Here is a 27,392-nt window from a genome sequence, read left to right on the forward strand (position 1 = left end):
CACATCATCAACGAAACCGTAGCCTTTGATAGTAACTCTTCTGTTCCTACATCTCACGCTGACATGAGATATTATACTTTGGGGGAGGATTGAACGGGTTCTTTTCAATAAATAAAGAGCTGCAAGATGTTTTCACTTGCTGCTTATTGAAGTCAGCTGCGTGGAAGGGAGCTATTAATGCAACGCTATGATGGGTTGCAGTGTTACAGAATGTACAGTATTTCCTTCCTGCATCAGGCAGGGCTAAAGGATTCACTATGTGGATCACTAATGATCCAGTCCCGCTAAACAAAGCTTTTCTGAACAAATTGTCTTTTTCATTCACATCACATGCACGGTTGTAGTCATATGATGCTGGTCTTTAAAGTGGATGAAACAGGTTGAAATTCTGCTGTCCGCTCCCTACAGCCAGATCTATTTTGTGCTAGTTTTGCTAATTGCCTGGTTTTCGCCAGCCAATATGTTAAATGACAATCCTACTTGGTTAGAACCAAAAAAAGACAAAAGAAACCAGGCAAACAAATATCGAAATAAATCAATAGCAGTGCACTATAAAAGTGTCACCGGGACTCCAGGAGCAGGTAGGACCTTGATGGCCAGAACAGCAGGGAAGGCAAGGATTGTTGGGGTTACAGGCAGGAGTCGATGGCAGGCAGCAAGCAGGATCGTCGGGGTCCAGGCAGGGGTCGTGGCAGGCAGCAAACAGGATCGTTGGTGTCTGGGCAGGGGTCGGCAACAGGGAAGGAGTATGAACTGGGCAGGGGAGCAGGAACTGGGACAAGGGACTTACAAGCAGGAAACAGACAATGGACAAGCCAGTACATAGGCAAGGAAAGTAATAAGTAATCAGGACTCCACAAAGAACAAAGCAGAAGCATGGGCATAAGGTATCAGGACACAAAACAAAGGCAAGGGAGGAACAGGAAGCTAAAAGCACAGAAGACAGTAGGACCAAGAGGAGACAGAAAGACAGAGGAACCCCAGACAGAAACAGAAGCACACCCGGTGGACAGACAAGGAACAGAAGGGGAGAGGGAGAACTAGGAAAATATGTCAGGGCTTATTCTTGACAAAAAGAAAATAAAGTGCACTAAAACTGGAGAGTTAATATAAAGAAATCCATATGGGGGGATACCAAGCAGAGCACCTTGTCTGGTGCCCACTCAGAGGCAAATTCTAAAACCAACCCAGTGGGCTCAGCGTACTATTCTGCCCGGACCCGGAAGCGCACCAGCGCCTGGAACATGGCCACAATGGCCAACGCTGCTTCCTGGTCTTATAAATAGCTAGCTTAGCCAATGCCAGGACGCCACAGCAGATTGCAGGACTGCACCTTATATCCATATGCTAATTCTGCGAAATGTTGTACATGTGCAAAATCACATTTCTTATCAGCTCCGATAAATAAGAACTCGCACATTTGGCAACAGTGTTGACAATGACGTGTGCTCATTTGCATGCTCTGAGCTTAAATTATTTTTTGTCTACAGTATTTGACACCTTTTGATATTTAGCAGGTTGCAAAGACTGGACAAGCTGCAACAAAAAAAAAAAACTTTGTGAAACCTGCCAGCAATCTCTGGAGAGTCAGGTATTTATTGTTTAATCCCGATAATAGAGGGTTCTTGCATTGTCACTTCTTACAGTGGCTACTTTACCTTATATTGTGCTTGGCTTGTATATTGCAGGATACTGTATAAGTCTCTGCACAGCCATTGCCTCATTCATTGAATCCCACACAGCACAAGCCCACAACTCGTAAAGAAAACAAATAGGACTTGATATGTTTTGCCTGCGAAGCGATGAACGCTCTGGGCAGCATGGAGTTCAAGCTCTTACCGCGCCATTGGCCCACACTCAGCGACCTTAGGTAACACTATAGAGGAGCATCAGATAGGTGCAAAGGAAACCATTGGTACTGACTGGGAGGAGGATACATATCCTGCAAATATAATGCACTGGTACAAAGCGCTTAACAGGACGGTGATGTACACCAGGGGTTCTCAACTCCTGTCCTCAACAGGTCAGGTTTAAAGGATATCCCAGCTTCAGCATAGATGGCTCAATCTGTGGCTCAGTCAAAGACCGTGCTGAAGCAGGGACTGATTAAGCCACCTGTGCTGAAGCCGGGACTGATTGAGCTACCTCTGTTGAATAAGGGACTGCATGAATCCCCTGTGCTGAAGCTGGAATATCCTTAAAACCTGACCTGTTGGAGGGGGGGGGGGGGAGTCTTGGGGACTGGATTTGAGCACCTCTGATGTACAGTATGAAAGTCTCTTGGCTGTAAAAATGGTAAGTCCCAAAAAACTGCACCAAATGCAATAAAGACCAAAATTCCACTGAGATGAATAGCCATTTTGCTCAGGCAAATCTGGTGCAGTAATAGTGCTGCTGTTTGTGTAGCTGAGAGCCTTCCAGACATCGCCCACTGTATGTGCCCCACCCCCCACCGGCATCGCGGCCAACATTCAGGGGGATGTGTAGAAAGACATCTTGCTCCATAACACGTGTGATGCTTTGCAATGTGTGCCAATTTTCACCCCATGTCACAAACGTGTTCATCCTCCTCTCGCACGTGACGGGGACATCCTCGGAGCAGAGGTTAACAGAACGGATCCCGGGGCGGGGGGGGGGGCTTTAACGGAGACTTTAAAGGAGGACTGCGCCAGGTGCAGATGTAGCAATCCTTATTGTCTACGGTGTCGCTGCCACTCATGGTCACGTGACAGAGGTACTGGAGGATTAATGCTGCTGGGAGGTCCCAATCAAGAGTATGGAACCCCCCGCAGTGCAATGGCGGTAAACACTGTGGGAGGTTTTAGCAGCCGGACTCTTGCTACCGCTGTATAATCGCACCCTTTGCTACAACTCATTATTTGTTGAAGCCGGCAATGTTGGGGGTGTTTTTTTTAATACATAGGATTGAAGCAGGGGGTCTTCGGAGCTTAACCCTGTTCATTTCATCTCCGTGGACCCCCTGCTTCTGGAGATACTTACCTCCGTATGTACCTGGCAGCAGTTCTCCTAGGCTGCCGGGGATCACGTAATGTTTGAAGCTAACGCATCCTGCGGGCCAATAGGAAGCTGTGACATCATCGGTGCGGCTTCCTATTGGCCCATGTGACGTGGGAGCTTTAAACTTTAAAGCCCAGCTTTCTCAGCCAGAGCAGCTACCGGCACCTACTTCGGAGGTAAGTATCTTCAGAAGAAGGGGTTCCCCAGAGCTGAAATTAATGAGGTTCAGCTCCGGAGACCCCCATGCTTCAATCCTCAGTAAAATAAATTGCTAAAAAGTCGCAGGCTTGGATTGCTCCTTTAACGCCATTTATAACCATATACAGGCATACCCCGGTTTAAGGACACTCACTTTAAGTACACTCATGAGTAAGTACATATCGCTCAATTGGCAAATGACAGCTCGCGCATGCGCCTGTCAGCACTCCCTGAACAGCAAAACTGGCTCCCTACCTGTACCGAAGCTGTGCACAAGCGGGGAGACTATAGAGCCTGTTACACATGCGTTATTTACATCAGTTATGCACATATATGACGATTGCAGTACAGTACATGCATCAATAAGTGGGGGAAAAGGTAGTGCTTCACTTTAAGTACATTTTCGCTTTACATACATGCTCCGGTCCCATTGCGTACGTTAATGCAGGGTATGCCTGTAAGCAATTAGAGCAAAATATCGTCAGAAGCCCACGTAAAGTAATGCAGAGTTACAATGATGCAATCTGGGTCATCTTTGCAGCAGTGTCTGGTTCTTAATACATACTGCTCAGGAAGTCTCTTGTCCAGGTGTACCAGAAAAAACTTCACTGAGCTGTATAAGGAATAACAGGTGTAAAATGAGGTGTTGCCTGGCCTCGCGCTGGCAATGGCCAAGAAGGTGCACTTCTGCTTCAATAAACTTACAGGATCAATTTATTCTTGTGTTTTTATGTCTGGCCGTTCATTACCCCACAACACGTCAGCAACGCCAGATTACACATTTCTCCAGACTAGCACTAGCGGGGGGGAGAAAGAAAGAGGTTTTTGCAAAATGCATGAGTGTGGAAATTGAGGTTTTGTTGACATTCATGTTTGATGAAGAGAGAGCCATACGGACAAGATTTATTCTTTAAGCAAACATTGCCCCAGGCTGTATTCCACACTTCCAAACATCCAAGCGGCAGAGAAAAAAATGAGCTTGCTTTCTCGGCAGCTAAGGAGGTTGAGAAAAGAAATTGAGCTAATAAAACAGCACCTATTACAGCTTACAATATCAATATACTGCTTCAATGCTATTTAGCAGGGGTGTGCATTGCTGCCTTTCTCTCCCTATTGAGAGAGAGAGCAGGGTTCCTGTATAATTTATAGGCTAATGCAGTGCAGAGGTTAGAGATGTGTCAACAGTTTGCAAAACTTTGGAAATGAGGCGGAATTGGCCTTTTTCTTTTTGCGAAACATGTTGCCAAATCTTACAGTTTCATCCAGCCTTTTTAATCCAGGTCCATAACCTGATATACAGACGTAGCGAGGCGGGTCCATGAGTCCGGAACCGACTCCGCACAGCATTAATCCTCTGGCGCCCAAGTTATGAAGTCTGCTACATCTGTAGGACTTTTGCTGGATAGGAGAGGGAAGGGGGGAGAGAGGGGAAAGAGAGAGGAGGGAGAGAGAAAAGGGAGAGAGAGAGGGGGCGAGAGAGAGAGAGAGAAGGGGGGAGAGAAGAGAGAAGGGGGGGAGAGAGAGAATGGGGGGAGAGAGAGAAGGAGGGGAGAGAGAAGGGGGAGAGACAGAGAAGGGGGAGAGAGAGAGAGAGAAGGGGGAGAGAAGAGAGAGAAGGGGAGAGAGAGAGAAGGTGGAGAGAGAGAGAAGGGGGGAGAGAGAGAGAAGGGGGAGAGAGAGAGAGAAGGGGGAGAGAGACAGAGAAGGGGGAGAGACAGGGAAGGGGAAGAGAGAAGGGGGAGAGAGAGAAGGGGAGAGAGAGAGAGAAGGGGTAGAGAGAGAGAAAGGGGAGAGAGAGAGAGGGAGAGAGAGAGAGAGAATGGGGAGAGAGAGATAAGGGGGGGGGGGGAGAGGGAGAAGGGGGGGGGAGAGAGAGAAGGGAGTCCTATTTCGTTGATTACCCAATGATTTACTATATATGCCTCCAAGTAGAGGCTCTTATATTCCATGTGGAGAGATACCTGTGAACACATATGATACCTGGAAGAGAAGGGTGAGAGAGGGGGAGAGGGGGAGAGAGAGAGAGGGGGAGAGAGAGAGGGGGAGAGAGAGAGAGGGGGAGAGAGAGAGAGAGAGGGGGGAGAGAGAGAGAGGGGGAGAGAGAGAGAGAGAGAGAGAGAGGGAGAGAGAGAGAGAGAGAGAGAGAGAGAGAGAGAGGAGAGAGAGAGAGAGGAGAGAGAGAGAAGGGGGAGAGAGAGAAGGGGGGGAGAGAGAGAGAAGGGGGTAGATAGAGAGCGAGAGAAGGGGGAGATAGAGAGAGAGAGGGGAGAGAGAGAAGGGGGGGAGAGAGAGAAGGGGGGGAGAGAGAGAAGGGGGAGATAGAGAGAGAGAGGGGAGAGAGAGAAGGGGGGGAGAGAGAGAAGGGGGGGAGAGAGAGAGAAGGGGGGGGAGAGAGAGAAGGGAGTCCTATTTCGTCGATTACCCAATGATTTACTGTATATGCCTCCAAGTAGAGGCTCTTATATTCCATGTGGAGAGATACCTGTGAACACATATGATACCTGGGAAATAAGATAATCTAAATAAGTAAATAGAATAATTTCAATAGGCAAAGGTGCTCATTTCCCAGGTGTGTTTACAGGTATCTCTCCACATGAAATATACTGTAAATGACTCCGGGTGGAGGTATACACACATGGGTACTCTACTAAATAAGATGAAATAAGACTGTGACACTCAATGTCTAGTGACATTTCGGTGGTTGCTGGAGAAATGCTGCAGGGAAGACACATTTGCTAAATTATTAGCCCTGGGAGACCTTCCAAAATAAAAAAATATATATTATGAAAATGTTTTGAAACACAGTTAGGAATTTCTCACAGCTCTAGTAGAGATGTAGTAATGATATTGATCTTGGAGGCAATTAGATTATTTTGCAGGCAGTGATACCTTTTAAAGAAGCAAATCTGCTTTTATTCCTAGTTAAAGGTTTGAAGCAGGGGGTGCTGAAATTAATGTGGTTCGGCTCCAGAGACCCCTTGCTTCCTACCTAGGGGAAAAAAAAACATTTTTGGGGGGGGGGGGGGGGGGGAGCATAAGCTCCTTTAATTGACAGGTCATTAATGTACAGAACGTTTGAAAACCTCAAAAGTCTCTCCCTTAAATGTGAAAAACGGAAAGATTGTTCAGCTGAGTTTCATAGGCGGTTTTGTGACTCAGGGCCAAACATACTAAAAGGTGCTAAGCCATAATACGGCCCCATATGGACCATTCAAATGTACAGCAGAGACTCAGACTATTCTAACACAAACCAGTGGCAATCGCCAAAAAGACCCAGGTACATGCTGGATACTTGCCTTAAACTAGACCCAGCATTTCCGCATTGACTAATGGCCCATAAGATTAACAGCGGGGGTCCCTGGCAGTCCCATTCAAACTGAATGGGACTGCCAGGGACTCCTGCTGTGTTAATCCTATGGGTCATTAGTCAATGCAGAAATGCCTTAAACTTGCCTTAAACTAGCCAGGTTACACCCAGCACATACCCAGAATGTAACCGGGCTAGTTTAAGGCAAGCTTTAGAATACTCAGTGTCTCGTCTGTAGCAATAAGTAGGTGTTTTCAGAAGATTAAGGAAATTAGAACTGAAATGTATGCTGCAACTCCCGCTAGAAATGTCCACTTCCCCCCCAATGGACGAAACATAACCGCCTCTTACAGCAGCAACTGCAGCCCCCGTGTTTGTTCGAAATGGCTTCCAGGTCAGAGATGGTCGAAATCTTCTTGTTTGGAAGTCGGCACTCGTTCCTCTGAACGCCTCTGGAGGAAATCTCACACTCTCGCAGACTTCCTTCACTACAAATGTATGCTATCCTGTTTCAATTCTGCCCTTTCTCAAGCTAAACAACCCTACTTTTCTTCACTAATCAACACGCACAAGTCTAGTCCACGCCGACTCTTCTCTGTCTTTGACTCCCTACTCAGACCACCCTCTGCTGCCTGTTCTGCTTCCTCCATCTCACCTCTTGATTTTGCCGACTATTTCAAGGAAACGGTGGAATCCATATGTCAGGACATCCCCTCTGTATCATCCTCCAATCATATACCTCTTTCTAACTCTCCTCCTGCATTCCTTGACTCTTTTTCCGTTCTCTTCTCACTCTACCACCTGTCCTTTTGACCTCATTCCCTCCCATCTCCTAAAGCCTCTTGCTCCTACTATAATCCCTACGCTCACACACATTTTTAACTCCTCCATCTACTCTGGTACCTTTTCCTCCTCCTTCAAACATGCAACAGTCACACCATTACTCAAAAACAGCAAGCTTGACCCTACATGTCTTTCTTATAATAAACCTGTCTCACTCCTGCCTTTTTCCTCTAAACTCCTTGAATGTCTTGTATTCTCTCACTTACTTCATTTTCTCAACACCTATTCTCTCCTAGACCTTCTACAATCTGGCTTCCGCACTGCTCACTCCACTGAAACAGCCCTCACTACAATAACAATAACCTCCATGCTGCCAAAGACAGAGGTCACTACACTGTGCTCATATTACTTGACCTCTCTGCAGCATTTGATACTGTAAACCACCCTCTTCTCCTTCCCATTCTCCATACTCTTGGCATACGTAATAAAGCTCTATCCTGGATCTCCTCTCACCTCTCCCATCATACTTTCAGTGTCTCTTTTGCTAACTCCCATCCTCAAGCCGTCCCCAACAGGTCAGGTTTTCAGGATCCCAGGTTCAGAGTAGGTGGCTCAATCGGTCTCTGCTGCAGCACAGATGGCTCAATCAATCCCTGCTCCAGCATGGTTGGCTCATTCAGAGGCTCAGTCAAAGCAGGGACTGATTGAGCCACCTGTGCTGAAGCTGAAATATCCTGAAAACCTGACCTGTTGGGGGGGCTTGAGGACCGGAGTTGAGCACGCCTGATATAACCCACACAGATTCCAATCACAAAAATTACCCGTGCCCTACATTACAATAAACCAATAGCAATGAAATTGACATTATCCAGTTCATTTAATCAAAAGAAAGAGCCGGAGTTCTCAGTAATCCATTATATGAAATAAAATCTGATACAAATGTAACTAACAACTTCATTTTCTTTCATTGTAGCCAAATAATAAAATTAAAAAAAAAAAAAAAACTGGCGCACATAATGTTAATTAGTTAATGGGTTAAGTCAGTATCTTATCATTTTATGTATCATCTCAGTGAAAAGCAAAGATATATTTCCTTAGCCTACTCCCCATGCCACATCTCATCCTGGTCACCGATCTAGCACAGCTTCGGGCATATTGATGGTTACTGCACTTTAAGCAAATACACTCGGGCAATAAGAGGGCAAAATATATTTTTGAAGTCCAATATAGGTGGTACATAGTTTGTTTCCGAATTGCTTTGTCTTCCGCATAATATACTTCCTTGTCAAATTCTCCGGTTGCTTTGTTGAGTCGGGAGAGATATTGAAGCCGGATGTAAACCGGAAAAGATAAGCTGTGAGAGAGCCCTTCTCTTCCGGAGCAAGCACAGGAGGCGCAATACAAGCTGCGGACGGCATCCTCGTGTTGTTTTGAAACGCATGTATTCATGTGAGTACATGTGAGTAACCATTCACTTGTTTTTAGTGCAGGCTAAATAGCCGGTTTTGTAAGGCTTGTTATAAGCCGATTTTTAATAAATTTGTGACCCCCCTTTTTTGCCATTGTTCACTTTCCTCATCTGGGGGTTCGTGGAGTTCGGGTGATTCTGGGAATCACGAATTCCCAAGAGATCAAGGAAGTACCCAGGGGATTCGAGATACACAAGAACATAAAGGGAATAAAGCACAGATTGTCTCCACTGTACCCTGAAAGAGACACTCTTGTAAGTGTATTCAGTCCACACTGGGGAAGTTGATATTAAGGGGTTAACATCAAACATCAGTAGTGCTGCGCAATGGTGTACCCTTTTATCAATTTCAGGTGTATTGAAGAATAGCAGCAGCAAAGAAACACTACAGCCATCCACTTTAAGTCTTGGACTTTGAGACACTCTTCAAAGACTGGTTTTGTTTCCTATGGACACAGTGACTCTTTAAGCGCCAGGTATCCTCATTTCACTGTTACAGTTTTGTATGCAAATTGAGGTAATTTGCATTGTGGGAAGCCAACGGCAGCTTTGGCCTCTTGTAATCACAATTGGTTTGCAAATTCACGTGTAATTCACACTTTAATAGGTTTAGCGCTTGAGTTAGGGTATTCACTTTATTTTAATCGGTATTACATAGTTTGTTTCCGAATTGCTTTGTCTTCCGCATAATATACTTCCTTGTCAAATTCTCCGGTTGCTTTGTTGAGTCGGGAGAGATATTGAAGCCGGATGTAATCTTACACACGGTCACCGTCGTGAATGTTATTAGAATTATTCTGTAGCTCAGCCCTGATCATAAACCAAATATGTTGTGTGCTCAAGGAGCGGAGCTGCTATTTGATGGACCATGATACATCCGTCCATAAGGATGTCCAACATTTGGCACATAAAAAATATGGAACCGTTAGTTTCTGCGTGTGGGACGGAAACGCTCCCCAGCAGATGGGTCGCGTGTGGCTAACCCAAGGCAAATAACATTTCTAACAATAAAACATTTTTTGGTATGTACTTATTTACGCACATCCCCAGAACAGGAATATTTCCCACTCATACAGTAAATATTTTTTTCAGGGTATTTCTTTGCAAGTTATAAGTATAGTAGACGTCTCCCCAGTGGATTTAATTGGTGGAAGGTCCTGTATAGAGATAATATGCAATATGCAAACGCCCAAATTCCCAGTGTGAAACCTGGAGCAAAGATCGTAACTTTGAACTTGACATTGTCCCAAAGAGGCAGAAGGTGAAAATCATGCAATTTGCATCAGTTTATGCTCCAAAGGTGCCTTGATGTATCTCACCCAAGGTGTTTATACATGTTAAGACTATGAAGTCTATTTATCAAAGTCTCTCAGTTGCAGAACCTGGGCAAAAATGATGACAAAATAGCACAATATTTAATAGGAATCCCAATGAATGTTACCGGATTCCTTTGTTTGATACATCTGGGGCAGTTCTGTACTTATTTTGTCCCCGTTTTGCAGCCAGCATGCTTTGTTCAAAAATCAGTCTCCAGTTTTACAAGTAACTTTAATTGATACTTTCCACCTTATGTAAGTTGAGTGGAATTTTGCTATGTCTATGTTAGTTATACGACATGTGAACCACAGCGTATTATTGAAACAAAGCAGTAGGTTTGTACTATGGTCAAAATCACTTAGTCTGACTGCTCATGGCTCAGACTGGAAGATTTGTTTTCATTTAATCACTGCTTGAAAAAACAATCTAGTTCTGACGAGGTTGTAAAGTTGGATAGCCCACCGTTCATTCCGCTAACAGCTGGTTAGTGCACACACATCTGTCCAATTGCCGTGATTCCAAATGTCGGAAATTCAGGCTACAAGCCTTCAGCATACGGCTGCAGAACATGCAAAGGAAGGTACTGCAATTAAGGATTAGTCACTGATAAGGACGCTACTCTTTTCTCCAAAAATGTCAGCACGGATTCTGAGAATATACATTTAAATTAAACTGCACAGCTATACAAACGGCTATTTCTGTTAAAGAAGATATAACAGGAACAAAAAAATAACTCTACAGTTTCATTGCTGTTTTTCATTTTCTTCTCATCATTTCTTACGGTGTTTTTTCCCCCTAGACATGTCTCATGACGGACAAAATCTACATTATATATGTAGCCCTGGTAAGATTAGGGGCTATATTTCTTTCATCCTCCTGGCATAATCCCTGTTAAGGGCAGGTTGCCAGGAGTTATCATGGGTTTTCCCCACTTCAAGCACTTGCCCTGAATGGTGGAGGTGGGTCACTTGACCCTGTGTCCAATCAAGAGACACAGGGGCGGTGCCTGCTGATATCATAAAGAGCAGTGCACTTCCTATTTAGAGTGAGACAGTGTGTGTCAGAGACAGTGAGTTAGTGTTAGGGAGGAGAGGAGTGAGCAGCTCATGAGTAGAGCTGGTAAGAGATAGTGAGGTGACCAATACCTCTTACCCTGCTTAGGGGGTAAGGGAAGAGCTAGCCCCACTGCCAGCAGGTATGCACCACACAGAGACATGTAGCCAGACCCCTGAACACCTTAGGGGACCTGATCTGCGATTAGGTGGGGATCCATGGGTTACATATACATGCACAGAAAGGGCCTTTTTTGACCCGCCGTTCATCATTCAGGCAGCAATATCTATGGAAGAGGTTGTTTTAGGTTCATATGGATACATGAAAGAAACTCAATGAAGAAATACTACTGTAGGTAGAAGGTGGATACAGGAAAAAAAACTCAGCTTTTAAACCCAAAAAAGAACTGATTCTGACTTGCAGATGGGGCCCCAAATCCGCAACAGCACCATGCTTCAGCAGCTCCACCTCACATGCAAAGAGAACATTCTAATGTGCGCTAGCAGTAATTACTCTCTTGGGGCGTTCAATCGTGGAAAATAGCTAAAAGCCCAAATCACAGAAATATAAAAATAAATAATAATAAACAAAAAATATATATAAAATTGAAAAACAGTGATTTCCTTTTGGTTAGTTTGGATATGCCTATGCAATAATGTGCACACATAGACAGACATTCTATAAGTCCAACCACAGGAGCCTCAAATGCTGACCAGTTTTGGAGGGGTCTTCCCACGACCCCATGCAGGAAAAAGCTGTGAAGATACAACGCCCATGATATAGTATGGTGATGCAGGCACACAATTATGAGTTTGAAGTGAGTACTTAGCTGCTGGTGCACTGTAAAGCAGTGGGAGTCCACAGGTCCCAGAATAGGTAACTTGTGATCAGGAAGATGCTGGCACACGGACTTAATCACAACAATTTATTTCGCCAGAATTCCAACGTTTCGGCAGGGTTACACTGAGCCCTCACCTTGACAAAGGCAGTGTAATCCTGCCGAAACGTTGGAGTTTTGGCAAAATAAATTGTTGTGATTAAGTCCGTGTGCCTGCATCTTCCTGATCACAAGATACAAAGCCCAACAGAGACCCTCCAATAACGTAGCATATTTTAATACTCAATATGAAGATAATAAAAAGTAATTGATGCACTCAAAAACATTCTGTATATTTTCTGCACATGAAAACCGCTGGGTACCGAAATTTCACCAAACCTCTTGCGTTGGCAAAGGCTTCTCCCGCAGTTTCTCTGCTATGTTACACATGCCGGATTTGTTAAATGTTGGCTTTACCTCCACCCATGGAACTGGCTCCGACACCAGACACTAATCCCTGGCATTGCCTCTGATAAAGGTATCATACAGTGACTGGTCTCTCCGCTGACCCCTCAGATATATTGCTGCTCCTGGTGCTTTATTCATCAATAATACACCTGTAACTTACTCGCTAAATCTTCCACTCCACCAACAAAATACTCTGCTGTGCAGTGGCATAAGTCTGCTGGAAATGACTGTCGTGGTAATCGTCAGTAACTGATAGTAGATAAGTACAGTACCACATGGCTGAAAATACAGCATATCCCGGAAAGATCTGTATACAAGCACAAACACTGCAGGTCACGAATAGCCGCAGACTGCATAGAAAAGACATATTAAACTCGCCAAAAGCATGGGAAATAAAGTATCCCTGATTGCATTTTTAGAGTGTTCACCAACATTCTCTTCAACGTATCACTGGCTCATATAACCGGGTCGTGGTTGAGCGTTTCAGAAACGTGGGAGCTTTGCTGACTAAGCCCACCTGGCCTGTTCATTTTCGAAGAGGCCATGAAGGTGATCACTGGCCCTTTTGGGCTCTTTGTGATCCTCTCGCGTCTATCCAAAGCAGTTTTCATTATTTTCCGTTGTTAGCCTCCGTAGTATGGAGACTGCGTCACGCATTTGCTTTCAGCACTCCTTAATGCTTCTCCCACTTTAGAGTGCGGCCTGTTGGCCTAGCATCCCTCTTTCTCTGATAATATCCCCTTGTCCCTTTCTGTACAGCCAAACCTACCAAGGCACGAAAGTCTGATGGAACTGCAGCAATCCGGACCTACCCCGGATATTGAGTTATTTCCCCCCAGTTCTTATCTTTAGGAACAAATGGTACAGTATAAATTTCATGAACCATTCCCAGAGCTCCTTCAGGTTCTGCTTATAATGTGTGCACTAAATTCCAACAGCAGGAACAAGAAAACCCATTAGTTGCTTGTGATTTACGGTGTGGGAGCAGGAGCTGTTTCTCCACGGACTCACTATATGTCTGCACTATGCCTTACATCACGGGTTCTCAACTCCAGTCCTCGAGACCTAGCAACAGGTCAGGTTTTGAGGAGATCCTAGCTTCAGCACAGGTGGTGCAGTCTCCGATTGAGAAACCTGTGCTGAAGCAGGGATATCCTGAAACCTGATCTGTTGGGGAGGGTCTTGAGGACTGGAGTTGAGAACCACTGCCCTAATATATTATTATCTGTCTAATAGGACAGGGGTGCTAAACTCCAGTCCTCAAACTACTCCAACAGGTCAGGTTTTCAGGATATCCCTGCTTCAGAACAGGTGGCTCAATCAGTCCCTGCTTCAGCATGGGTGGATCAATCAGAGGCTCAGTTTGAGCCTCTGATTGAGCCTCCTGTGCTGAAGCAGGGATATCCTCCAAACCTGGCCTGTTGGGGGTCTTGAGGACTGAGGTTGAGAGCCACGGTCTTACACCATTAAACGTGGCCTGACACAACTACGACAGCACGTGTGCGCCTTTTCCTGACTGGCGCTGCACTTTGCTGCGTTCACATCTGCTAGAATGGTTGTCACACGCGTGGCATTTATTCAGAAAACAATGTATATATGTCTTCACCTCTGGAGAGTTAATTAAGATGTGGGCCGGATCAGGAACCCACTAACATGAGATTAGATCTTTTTGTACATACAGTACTGAAGCTACACGTGTATATCTCAAGTACATCTACTACAATGAGAGCTGGATCTAGAACCTACTAGAAGTGACATACAATACAGGCACTTATCCAAGACACACTGGAAGGTGTATTTATGGCATGTCAATATCATTTGTGAAACCCCTTCAAGGGAAGGGGATTGGCTTTCAAAACCACAGGTGTTGAAAGGGTGTTCTGAAGACAATTTAGCTGTGAGACCAATATATTTGGTTTAAGAGTATTTCCTATTTAAATTGAGATATTCTTTTTCATTTAGCACGGCAGGCGCTATAATCTAGGTTTTAATTCGAATTTTTGTTTTCAACTTAAATAAAATTGATATGTATAAGTATAACTATTAGTGGAGCTGAGTGCATCACATGGGATCTTTCTTTTCCTATATACATACAACTGAGCCTCTGATTGAGTCGCCTGCGCTGAAGCAGGGACTGATTGAGCCACCTGTGCTGATGTTGGGATATCCTGTAAACCTGACCTGTTGGGGGGACTTGAGCCCCCTGGTATAGATTGTAGACCTTTATCAAATGTTATATATACCATAGCTTTAAAAACCTAAATCAATTGAGCTGATGAGGAAATAAGTGGCTATTTAAAAAAATATATATATATATATCTATATTTTTTATATATATATATTCATATATATATATGTATACAGTATATACACACGGTATGTATTTATATGATTTTGGTAATATACTGTAGAAGTTTGTTTTAGTAAATATGTGTGGATGATAATCGCGAGTTTCCCTAATTCCCCCAGCTGCGGTCGCCACAGAAGGAGCTGCCACAGCTCGCCTTTCTATGCAAACGTTTTGCACCAACACAGAAAATAAGAAAAATCCTCCACATTTGATCTATTTCTTCTTTATTGAGCATTTGATATATTGGTGGGAAGTCAATTAGAGAAACGCTGAGCCCTGCTGCGTGGAGAGTCTGTGAGTCACACACAAGTCTTTGTTACGCTCGCCTGACTTTAACAAAAAAGAAGAAGAACAAGAAAGTGGGTTACCCTGGAAACAGCAAACATCATTACTCGCCTCATACTGTATACAAATAATTCAATTGTACGTGGCTAACGTCTGTCCGTCTTCTGTCATCCAAAAGGTTTTTACTGGCACTCCGTTGGTGAGACGTTTGACTCCGCATGGAAGACAGCATGCTTAGGACTTGACCTTTGCCGACCTTGAACCTGAACACTCGAGTCTTATGGGATATAACGAGTATTAAAACGCAGCAATAAATGATATCAGTGGAGGCACGAGACAGGCTTTGATGCTTCAGTAACCTTTGATGAACAGAACAGGTGTTTATGTATCTGGTTCCTGGGGATTCTGCCGCCGTCATTAGCACATCACAAGCAGCATCAATGGATAACACTGGTGTCCAAACAGCTGGTGCTTTGTGATGATGGACGCCATGCCGGAGATGCCACAATGCACTGGCAGCACTTACAATGCATACATATAGAGATTGAAATGGTAAGAAGTAGCTGTCGGAAATGTTAATCTTGTATATTTCTGCGCCCCACCGGTTTCCCTTGTGGTTATCCTAGAATAAGCTAGTTATTGTTAGGAAATGTGAAGAAAGAGCTGCAATTTAAAGTTTTCCATTTTTAAAAAAAAATTCATATAGCATTGAAGCAGGAGGTCTCCGGAGTCTGGAGCTGAACCCCGTTAATTTCAGCTTTGGGGATACCCTGCTTCCAGAGATACTTACCTCCGTAGTAGGCGCCAATAGCCGTTCTCCTCGGCTGCCTGGGGATCACATAAAAGCCGCTGTCCCAAGCTCCTGGGCCCTGCGGGCCAATAGGAAGCCGCACTGATGACATCACGGCTTCCTATTGGCCCATGTGACACAGGCGCTTTAAAGCCCAGTTTGCACAGCCAGGGTGGCTACTGGCACCTATTAAGTATCTCCGGATGCAGGGGGTCCCCAGAGGTGAAATTAATGGGGTTCAGCTTCGGAGACCTAAAACGTGGCTATAAAAATAGCCGGCATGGATTGGTTCGTTAAATGTAGTTCCTTCAAAAACATAGTAATCACAAAGAAAAGAACAGTTTAAAAAAAAACAAACGTGTTATCTTATCTCGGAAGCTGCTCTGTAATCCATCGACTTTGGCGGACCCTCCTACTTTCCCGGGCACAATATGTGCTTACCGGACACAATGCCAGTGGGGTCAGGGCTCGGCCCAGCTCCCAATAGAAAAGCAGCAACGGCCTCGGGAGAGAGGACACCGCTGCTTTTTATTGGCGCCCGAGTTTGAAGTCCAGCCGCCATATTTGTCTTTTTTTTTAATGTGTTAAAACCAAAACCCCTCCAAATGTCTCCAGAACTGGGGGGTGGCCCCCGGACACCGATGTGTGAGGAACTGCTACTTTGATGCAATGTACTGTTTTATTATTATACTATTTAGTATGCCGGGTTGTGTAATTATACACAAAAGATATTCACACTATTTCATTAACACTTCGTTAAAATACATTGAATATCTACACATACAGTATATCTACAACAATTCTGCACTTAGTCTCAGCACGACACTGTGCAGTGTTATGACTACAGAGGCTGTTTCATGGCTCAATAACCAGCATTTTTATTTTTATGATGTTGAAGGCAGCTTAATGTGTGGTTATACTGTATACAAATGATAATAACATTGTATTGCTCGAATCACAGCTACTGACTTGGGCATATTTTAAAGTAGGTAAAATACTACAGATGCTTTTATTTAGTGCTTTTATTAACCACGGCTTTATTCTGCCTACCCAGATTGTTTCTTCTTTTCATTTTATAGCTAGAAAACAGCCATAAATTGCAGCCAGGAGATTCTTATTATCCATTATTATATATTATTTATATGGTGCCAGCGTATACTGCAGTGCAGTACAATGCGGGGATAAGGACAGGAATGCATACAACATAATGAAACAGGTCCCTACTCCGAGAAGCTTGCAATCTGAAAGGAATGGGAGAATGAGGACACAAGGATAGGTGAAGGATAATCAAGGTCACTCAACATGGTGTAAAACATAGGATTATCAGTAGGGTGCTGGGTGGGTCTCTTCACAGAGGTGGACTTTGAGGGAATTTTTGAAAGTGTACTGTAACTGGTGGGGGACAGTCTAACGGTGTGGGGTAAGGAGATCCACAGTTAGAGTGCAGCCCTGGAGAAGTCTAGGAATAGGAGGAAGGGAAGTGGAGAGACATTGGACATGAGGCCAGTGGGGACTGTGTACTGTATGGGAGAGTAATTAGGGATTACATTGGAAATGTCTCATGAAGCGATAAGAACCATAGCCTTCAATTTGATGCTGCTGGGTTTGGGAAGCCAGTGTAGGGATTTGCATAGTGAATGGTTGATGAGGTAGATGAGCCTGGCAGCAATATTCAGGATGGTGTAAGGGAGACAGTCCTCAGAGGGGATAACTGATTATTATCAGGTTTTCAGTAGCCCAAACCCGATATTAAAAGTGAATAAATGAGAATTTGGGGGTTGCATGTGGAGAAAAGGGGCGCCGTTTCTGAAACGGGAAGCGGCAGGGAATGGCGAGGAACTGGGTGTGTGGTATACAAGGGAGGAAGGAGTCACGTATGACACCGTGACATCTGCCTTGTGGTGTCGGCAGAATATTAGAAATATCTATTACCAGTTACCAGAGAGAATTCAGGCATAGGGTAAGAATTGGAGGAAGGGGAAATAATGCGTTGTGTTTAGTTTGGGAGTAACAGTACGATATGGGTAGATTATGAAGGGGTTAAAACTAGCCAGGAAGGCGACAATGAGGCCTGATTGCTTGAACTTAATCTGGACGGCTTATTCCATTTTAATTATCTTGTCATCTGCTGGCTTCTGAAGACAGTACAGTGTTTCTGAAGCATGACGCGTACAGTACTCAACAGTGAACCATCCAACAGTGTGGAGATGGGTAGGCGACCACATGGCTACCTGACCCTCCTTGGCCAATGCATTCTGGTTACAGTTAGCAGGGTCCCGGGTTCTCCCTGAAGCATTGCTGGCATTCCATCCCATTCACAAGGGAATATATTAAAGAGGTGGCTGAAGAACTGATATCTGATATCCGTTTTTTCCGCTTACGCTAATATTGATTTCCTATATGACTGGGAAGAAAAGTGCACAATGCATTTGTGGTACCAATGTGTCCCAGTAGGACCACTGGGGCTGCCAAAAGGACAGCTAACAGTTAACAATGCATAACAAGTAATGGGTCTGATGTATTTTTACTGTGCATGTAAAATATTAAATATGTGTAACGGGTGTTCCCTCTGGCCTGACCCACCCAATCTCATATTGGCCCGTGTAGTCTAACCAGTCTCCCATTACAAGGCGTGTGTGGTGGTGCACCTGCCAGTAACAGGACTCTTGAGTCTCCCGCTTGGTGTTATTAGGGGATGTCATCAGGACAGGTAGCTGAGGTAGTGGGTACGAGTCCAACTTACATCATGTGCAGCGCCTCCACCTCATCAGGATCTGTGCTTCTGCAGGGAGATGGTCCTGGTGAGGAACTCCTTCTTGGTGCCATCCACTGTTGAGTAATCTCACACTCACACAGTGGGGTTCTTTTTCTCAAGGACATCTTTATTGAATACAGGGATGTAGCAGACTGCCCCATGCAGCTGCCGGCTCTAGCCGCACATCTCTCCGTGCTGTCCCTTTGCCAGGTACGCCCTCCCGTATTGAAGTGGGATTCCCTTTCTCCTAGGGAGATCACCGCTGTGCCAGGTCCCTGGACACAGTATGGCGTAGACAAACTTAACTGATCACTCTGCTACCGCTAGTTACTGCACTAGGGTCACAAAAGTGATTCTCCAATCTTGTACCTTCTGGTTACTATTTCTCCACCAACAACAACACTAACTGTCAGTGTTGTGCCCTTTATACTCCAGGGGGCAGGCGCATCTCTGAGGTCACTATCCAGGGACTCAGAGCATACAGCCACTCCCATCCTTACACAGGGCACCACACTAGGATGTGAGGGAAAACCTCCATAACTACTGTGGGCAGGCCTGTATTTACCAGGACTTACTGCCAACAGGGAAGATGTATGCAGTCATTATTATGCATGGCTACATACTCCCCCTGGTTGATACCCACCGACCCGGCTGGGACCTAAATTTGGTGTACCTTGCGCCAGGAAACACTGCAAAAGAACACACAAATAACATAGCAAACATCATCACATGAACATAATAATGTAAGCCTAGTACACTCACTGACCAGCAGGGAGTGCTAAAGAAAACAACAGACCACTCTATTGGATACTCAATAATAGTGCCGAGGATCGGGCTTCTTCACCTCTCGCCCCGCGGCATCATGTACAGTCACGCTGTATTCTCTGGGTACTCCTTGCTCATTGCAGTATACCACCTTGTGCATATATACACTGCGCCCTATCTTCCATACCCTCATCAATTGAGCTACCCTCTGCTCAGCCTGTATCCCTTTTATGGCTCCCCCTCTCTCCACGATATAATACTGTATATCAGTTTTGAGCCATCTCTCCCTATTCTCCTCGATCTCTCGCATTAGAGGTTCAGGGACATAAGGGTAATCAAGCCCATGGGACTTCCTATACTTCGCCGCAATAGCCCGTTCAGCCCGACATGACCTGGTCAAACCACCTTGCCCCGCAGCTCCGGGCAACACCCAAGACAGGGGCTCATCCGTTTCTACTGGATCATCCAACCCTGCGGACCCCTTAGGAATAATAAGGCCTGCCTGGATCCGATCCCACCTTACCCTTAGGGCCCTAAGGTATGACTCATCGTCAAAGTCACCGGCAGCCCACCAGTGATCAACCACCCCTTCCCTCTCTAAAATAAAGCGAGTACGGTCGAACCATGATACATAGCCCTCGTACAATGGGGCCCACCACCTAGTTTCCTTCCGTTCCTCGGAGCTAGGATCGGTACTCTCTTCTATGGACTCCTCATCAGGCCCACCAGAAGACACCCCAGATGTACCTTCAGATCTCTCATTAACCCTTTTATACTGAGAGGTATTTCGTACGGTAATACTAAGCCCACTAGGGCAATCGCTGGATACCGACACTTGCCTAGACATACTCCCTCCTCCCTCCGACCCATCATCCGACGTACCCAAGTCCAGGCTTCCAGTCCGATCATCGGAAGGACCCCGTGACTCACCGGACAACCCTAAGCTAGAACTGGACCCAAATAAAATAGTGACGGGTACAGGGGCTTTAACTAGGGCCTTGGGGCTAACCTTGGGTGTGGATGGGGTTTGGGGACGGGACCGAACAGTAGGTACTGACAGGGTTTCGACCTGCTCTCCAGTGATACCTGTTTTAACATCGCCACAAAGTCCATCTTTATCTTCAACAGCGGAACTTCTGGGGTTGCAGTTCAAACGTCCGTTCCCCCTGGTAGTAGGGGATCGTTTCCCGCTGCTTGACCTCAGAGGCGGCACCATCTCCCACTCGGGGCCTCCCTGGTCCGCCTGAACCACCTCCGCACACGCACGTGCTGCGACGCCATCTTGGGATGGATCCCCAATCGAGATCTCTTCCTCTACCAGGACATCCGGCAACGCCCGTCTGCTGCGCGATCCAGTCTGGCTCTGGACTCGCTCCTCCGACTCTTCCTCCCCTCGGTTCTGCAACAGGCACGCTGTCTTAGTACCTCGCGGGGTCGGGGTTGATCGACCCGCCTCCAATCCACTAGTCACCACGGCAGTGGGACTCCGGCGATCGGGTGGTCGCGGTACAGGAGACACTCGACTCCGCGTCTCCATACCACGAGGAATTTCATCCCTCCATGGCGTACCAATGGTATGACAGTCTCGTCTGATGACTGTCTTACTCGCCAGCCTTGCACACTCCTCGTCCGAGGATTCCAGTTTGCAGTTCGGCCGAGGCATCCCAGTAGGAGACCGGCGATGGGCTCCTCGGTGATCACCTCTCCAATGGCTGAGTTTCTCTATCGGAAGCACCAATGATGGCTCCGACTCTGCGGGACTGGCACTCTTGTTCCAGAGAGCTCCCGGCTGTTCTTCTCTTGGAATCGGGACATTCCCGGCCATTCCCACAGTTTGCACCGGTACGAATGTGGTCATTGGCCACATGTACTGCAGTCCGCAGTGGGGGCATCGGGCCTCGCTGCCCACGGCTCCGCCCGGCAGTCTGCACTGCAGGCAAAGACACGCCACAGTCTCCACACCCTCCACACGGATTATCAGGAAGCCTCCTGGAGCCGAATAAGGGTGAGTGGAAATCACAGGACCTTGGTCCACTTTGTCAGCAGCTTCAGCCATCTTTACCAGCGGAGGCACTTGTCTCAGAGGTCTATACTGGTCAATGGCTCTTCGCAACTGAAAGGCATGGGCTGATGTAGCAACCCTTCCTCTCATTTTCTCTGTCGACATCCGGTGAAACCGCAAACCACTCCCCCTGGTTGAAACTAGGGGGATGTCTCGTAGACTTGTAGGCTGACCCAGCACAGGTGCAGAGTGAGTCATAGTCCATGAGGGCGCGGCTCCAGCTTTCGCGCCAAACTCCTCAGCGGGGTGGAGTTTTCTGGTTGGCGCCAATCCTGGCCAACATTTAGCAGACTGCAAAGTTGCAAGACTTTCTGCAGCATGCCCACGCGGCGTCCCGGGGAAGCGGGAACCGCCATCTTGGTAAGCATTGTCTTTTCTGTCATTGAAGGCAGCGTCTGGCTGTTTGTTAATTGGGGTATAACAAAGTCCATTTCGCTCTTCCCATCTCGCAAGACTATCATCCTCACTATTCTCGGGGGTATCTTCCCAAGAACATAGGCAGGACAAACACGGCGCAGCCACGGCTTTCACGCCATTCCACAACAAACTCACAAAAGTCTCTTCTGTAGCTTGTTCTTCGTCCACGCACAGTTCATATGGGTGTTCTTCCTCTGACCGCAATCCTGGACCTTCTGCTCTATGCAGATCCTCCATTCTTGTGGTTCTCTCTCTCCGCCATCCTGGACCTTCTGTTCTGTACAGATCCTCCATTCCGACAGGTCTCTCGTGATCGTTGAACACCGATTTTCTGTACGTGGAGCTCCGCTCTGCGGGGCAGCTACCACATCTGTACAATAAACATGCCTTGTGCACCACCTTGTGTACCTAACGTAGATCTGACTCGTGTTTGCACTACCTCAGGCTAGGCTCACTCTTTCTGTGTCTACTGTAACGCTTTCTTCCAGTCTGTGCTCCTTGGTAAGCGATCTGGAATGGAGACTAGAGTACTCTGGCTCTTCCATGCAGTACTTTGGGCGTCGACCTACTTTTGGCTAGCCTAGTGCGGACCCGTCCAGAATTCCTGCTCTCAGTTACCAGTTTATCCCTTAGGCGTCCCCCGCTAGCGCTACCTCAAGGCGACTAGAACAGCAATAGCCCCCGGCTCCAGACTCACTAACCCCTTACGGATCCCAAGGCGTCTTTGCGGCATGCAGCTCCAGCATCTCCCTGACTACCCCTGGCTCCGTCCCACGCAGCACAAAGTGGCAGCAGACACTTCTCTCTTTCCTAATGTGTGCCTAGCAAAAGCCTGTCCTGTTGACAGGTCTCTCAGCAGCGCCTCCAATTGTAACGGGTGTTCCCTCTGGCCTGACCCACCCAATCTCATATTGGCCCGTGTAGTCTAACCAGTCTCCCATTACAAGGCGTGTGTGGTGGTGCACCTGCCAGTAACAGGACTCTTGAGTCTCCCGCTTGGTGTTATTAGGGGATGTCATCAGGACAGGTAGCTGAGGTAGTGGGTACGAGTCCAACTTACATCATGTGCAGCGCCTCCACCTCATCAGGATCTGTGCTTCTGCAGGGAGATGGTCCTGGTGAGGAACTCCTTCTTGGTGCCATCCACTGTTGAGTAATCTCACACTCACACAGTGGGGTTCTTTTTCTCAAGGACATCTTTATTGAATACAGGGCTGTAGCAGACTGCCCCATGCAGCTGCCGGCTCTAGCCGCACATCTCTCCTTGCTGTCCCTTTGCCAGGTACGCCCTCCCGTATTGAAGTGGGATTCCCTTTCTCCTAGGGAGATCACCGCTGTGCCAGGTCCCTGGACACAGTATGGCGTAGACAAACTTAACTGATCACTCTGCTACCGCTAGTTACTGCACTAGGGTCACAAAAGTGATTCTCCAATCTTGTACCTTCTGGTTACTATTTCTCCACCAACAACAACACTAACTGTCAGTGTTGTGCCCTTTATACTCCAGGGGGCAGGCGCATCTCTGAGGTCACTATCCAGGGACTCAGAGCATACAGCCACTCCCATCCTTACACAGGGCACCACACTAGGGTGTGAGGGAAAACCTCCATAACTACTGTGGGCAGGCCTGTATTTACCAGGACTTACTGCCAACAGGGAAGATGTATGCAGTCATTATTATGCATGGCTACATATGTATATCCTGTATATTTACAGAAACCTGCACATTTGTTGGTGCTGCCTTTTCTTCCGGGCTAGCAGTTGGAGCATTGACATGAGCAATGCGTTCTGCTTCATGTCGTGCGCCGATAGGCATCCTGTTTCAGAAGTAATTCACTTTGTTTCGCTGGTGCTTCAATTAACGTTCATCACGCTCATTGTCTTCCCATAGTCAAGGCTGAGTGCGTTCTAAAGCAGGGGTGCTCAACTCCAGCCCTCAAGCCCCCCCAACCTCCCATCAACAGCTCAGGTTTTCAGAATATCGCAGCCTCAGCACAGGTGGCTCTGAGCCTCTGATTGCGCCACCTGTGCTGAAGCTGGGACGGATTGAGCCACCTGTGCTGAAGCAGGGACTGATTGAGCCACCTGTGCTGAAGCTGGGACCAATTGATCCACCTGTGCTGAAGCAGGGATCAATTGAAACACCTGTGCTGAAGCTGGGATTGATTGAGCCACCTGTGCTGAAGCTGGTATATCCTGACCTGGGGGGGGAGGGGGGCTTGAGGACTGGACGTCAGCACCACCTGTTCTAAAGGAGGTATTTCAATAGCATGGAAATATCAACACATCTACCTCCTTCTCAACACAATGCCCCCACATGCTGCCATGTGCATAGATGCTATTATACTTTCTATTATTCCCAGAGTTTTTGTCAGTTTGTCTACCATCATCACATAAAGTCCCACGATCTTTTGTGGCTGGATTGCCTTTTTCTTTGAGTTTTCATACATTTTTATTGTTCTTATGCTTAGTGGTATATGTAACTCCAATTGCTCCCTATCTCAGTGCACTGCATCCATGGCTCACGCTATATACAAATAAATATTACAAATAAGAACCAGTGAGCCAAGCAGTTCAGAAAATAACACTGGAAATGCCCTGTGGAGCATGAATAACTTACTTGGCAAGTCAAATGACATCCCCCCCATATCAACTGGGCTTGTGGACATGGAAGCGTCTTTTAGATAGTAGCTCACCAACAAAGCAAATTAAATCATCTTTAGAACAGGGCGTTTCCCAGGTGCATGAACGATGCAGAACCTTCCACCCAGCAGACTGCTGCATTCTACTATAGACAGGCTTCCAGTACATTGGTGTATAATGGGCCTCTAATGCACTCAAAACTCCGCTAGATGTGAAGGAAAACGAAGTGTCAGATACACTAAGAACCGCATGGAAATCAAGGCATGTTTTCAAATATTCAGTGCTGGAGATGGGTGAGTTTTCCACCCAAAATCCGTTTCGCGGTGTAAAATCCGCCAACAAAGGTGGTCATTTTAATCCGCGGCGATTCATCAAAAAACACCACTGGATCCAACCCACGGACGGATCTGTAGAATTCCATCCGCTGATTCAGCGATCAATGGCAGATCGCGCCGATTCTGGCGTGATTCCGCGCCTCGCGCTTTGATGTCTCCCGGCCTATGACAGCATTATTGTGTCATTTCCTGAGTGTCACCGTACTTTGCTGTATTCAGATCTGTTACAATGTTTCCATCACACTATTTACATTTATTCTGAATACACATATATATATATATATATATATATATTTTTTTTAAATCCGCGTTTTGTTTTTAGCTTTGAAAATGCTTTTTTTCTTCATTTAACTCGGTCTTTCAAATTGTGCCTGCAACGAGGCAAGAAGAAGAAAGGCAATTATAACCTTACATCACAGGCTATAATATTCTATAATCTACAATTGGTAGATTGTATGTATGTGTATGTATGTGTATATGTGTATGTGTGTGTGTGTACGTGTGTATATGTACTGTATACAGTATATATGAAAGCAAGTGGCGGATATGATGAGACAGTGTGGAAGAAACCGTTGTAATTACACAGACTACATAGAGCATCTTCTTTACCCAATGAGTCCAGCCCGTAATTAAATATCTTCTTATGTTGCTTTCCTTTTTTGCACTGCCAATAATTCCTTATATTAGTTTGCAGGGTAACTGGGGGACATGTCATTATCTGTCTAATAGGACAGCGCAAGGAGTCTAATTTAGTCCATTTGCACTGCCTTCAGCAAGCTGCTTCATATAAAACTGTCAATAGCAATCATTGTATATCACTGTTTATATCTGTATGAACAAAATAAGCAATGCAATAATATCACTCTCAGCAACATCCTAGACATATCGATTGTCTAACCCAACTTTAAGCTTACACAATGATAAAACCAGAAACATGCCATTAAATATTCATATCTGTAATTCTATGATTCCTCACAGATTACAGGAAGACTTCGCAGTCAAGGTAAATATAAGGGTTGTGTGTTATGCTCCCAAAGCTTTATGTAGTAAGGCAAAACTGGTGCCATTTTGGGGTAAAAAAACTGCATCTGACACATGCAGAAAAAATCCATTAGGAGCAATAGGGTTCAAATGGTGCATTACATTAACAATCCCTAGTTCCTGACTGGACAGAGACTATTTGCAAGTGCATTTTTAAGAAATGCCATTTAGCCTGTTCTTACCATTTTAAATTCACTTTGCCAAGCTATTGAAATGTTACTGTAAAAATAAATAAATACAAATCTGGATAAATCCATATTGTTAAGTTACTATATTCAGAACAAAAAATAATAGCATTTTCCTTTTGTTTTCCAGTTACCATGTAACAGATTTTTTTAGCATAGATGTCTGGTTATTCTGGCACATCGGGATTGGCTCATGTCTGGGTCAGGCTGGCTCTCGGGTGCTATATTCTGTGGGCTGCTGAAAGCCCAGGAACGAGATAAATATCAACAAGAACTATTTGTGATGCTCATGGAAATGACTCTCCCCCACCCCCTATAATAACTGCTTGGGATGTGTCACAAGCCAAGTCCACATCTCCTGTGGGGCCGGCCTAATTATAAATCAATCCAGCAACACATTTAGTGCTCATAACCCACATTTGCTCCAATTGTCTGTTCTCTTCATTTTTGCCAGTCCAATATCAGTCAGTAACCAGCACCAGATGCTGTTCAGTTATGCAAACAGATGCAAACTAATTAATGTGTAGTAATGGAATTATTGAGCATACGAAGATAAGCAGCTGTCAACAACCCATCACCTGTGTTACCATTTGTCACTCTGTCAGGAGCGGGGACACAAACTACCTCCAGATGGCACCAATACCGCTGTGAGAGGACACCAGAACGGTGCCTCCACCATGGGGCACTCAGTAACTGTGCACCGAGGCAAAACCAAGAGACGCTGTAACTTCTTGCTACAATTTCCAGCTATTTTCTGATTGTTATGAAATGAAGGTCTAAAAAAAACATGTTCAGATACATAGGGACCTATTCATTAAACTTCAATATTGCAAATGCAAAATCTCTTGAAAGCTGCAGACCCAGCAATATCCTACGTGTTTAAATAAATCAGTTCTGTCCTATGAGAAAATACGTGTAGCACTTTTTTTTAAACAACTCTGAATTACATTTTTAATGTATTATAATGTAACAAACCTTTTTTGTTTCTGTAGCAACCATTTACAAAGTCACATCCCCTTTCTCTTCTGAAACAGGCTCAGGCACACCCGTTTGTGAGCACCGCCCCTCTCTAGCAGGGCACCAGTTGTATCTAGTGACTGTCAGGTCACATGATCTTCCCCACAGAACTTTGCCTCTTTGGTCCTCTTCTGCTGCACTGACAGCCATTTAGTGAACCCCAGAGCTGAATCTTCACAGATCGATCACAGGAGAACGGATCGATCAGCAACTTCGCTAAGTACTTGTCATTGTGTGAATTGTGTTGATGAACATATTAAAGGGATAAAGAACATTTAAATAAATAAAAACTGCAGCTGGAATACGGCATGTAATTTG

At 45.7% G+C, this 27,392-nt stretch overlaps 1 protein-coding gene and 1 long non-coding RNA gene across 3 annotated transcripts in view; one reads left to right on the top strand and one right to left on the bottom strand.

Annotated features, from left to right (window-relative positions):
* PLXNA4 (plexin A4) overlaps positions 1-27,392 on the bottom strand; it is a 796,616-nt gene that overhangs the window by 494,481 nt on the left and 274,743 nt on the right. The window lies entirely within an intron of this gene.
* On the top strand, positions 8,690-27,373 carry LOC142494822 (uncharacterized). 2 transcript variants are annotated; one of them, XR_012801588.1, is made up of 5 exons: positions 8,690-9,250; positions 13,189-13,290; positions 14,899-15,138; positions 15,243-15,616; positions 27,092-27,373. It is a non-coding gene; the product is annotated as an uncharacterized LOC142494822 (long non-coding RNA). The 2 variants fall into 2 exon arrangements; XR_012801587.1 differs by having other exon boundaries at positions 14,899-15,616.

The sequence above is a fragment of the Ascaphus truei genome, chromosome 5 (genome assembly GCF_040206685.1).
Source record: "Ascaphus truei isolate aAscTru1 chromosome 5, aAscTru1.hap1, whole genome shotgun sequence".
Classification (NCBI taxonomy): domain Eukaryota; kingdom Metazoa; phylum Chordata; class Amphibia; order Anura; family Ascaphidae; genus Ascaphus; species Ascaphus truei.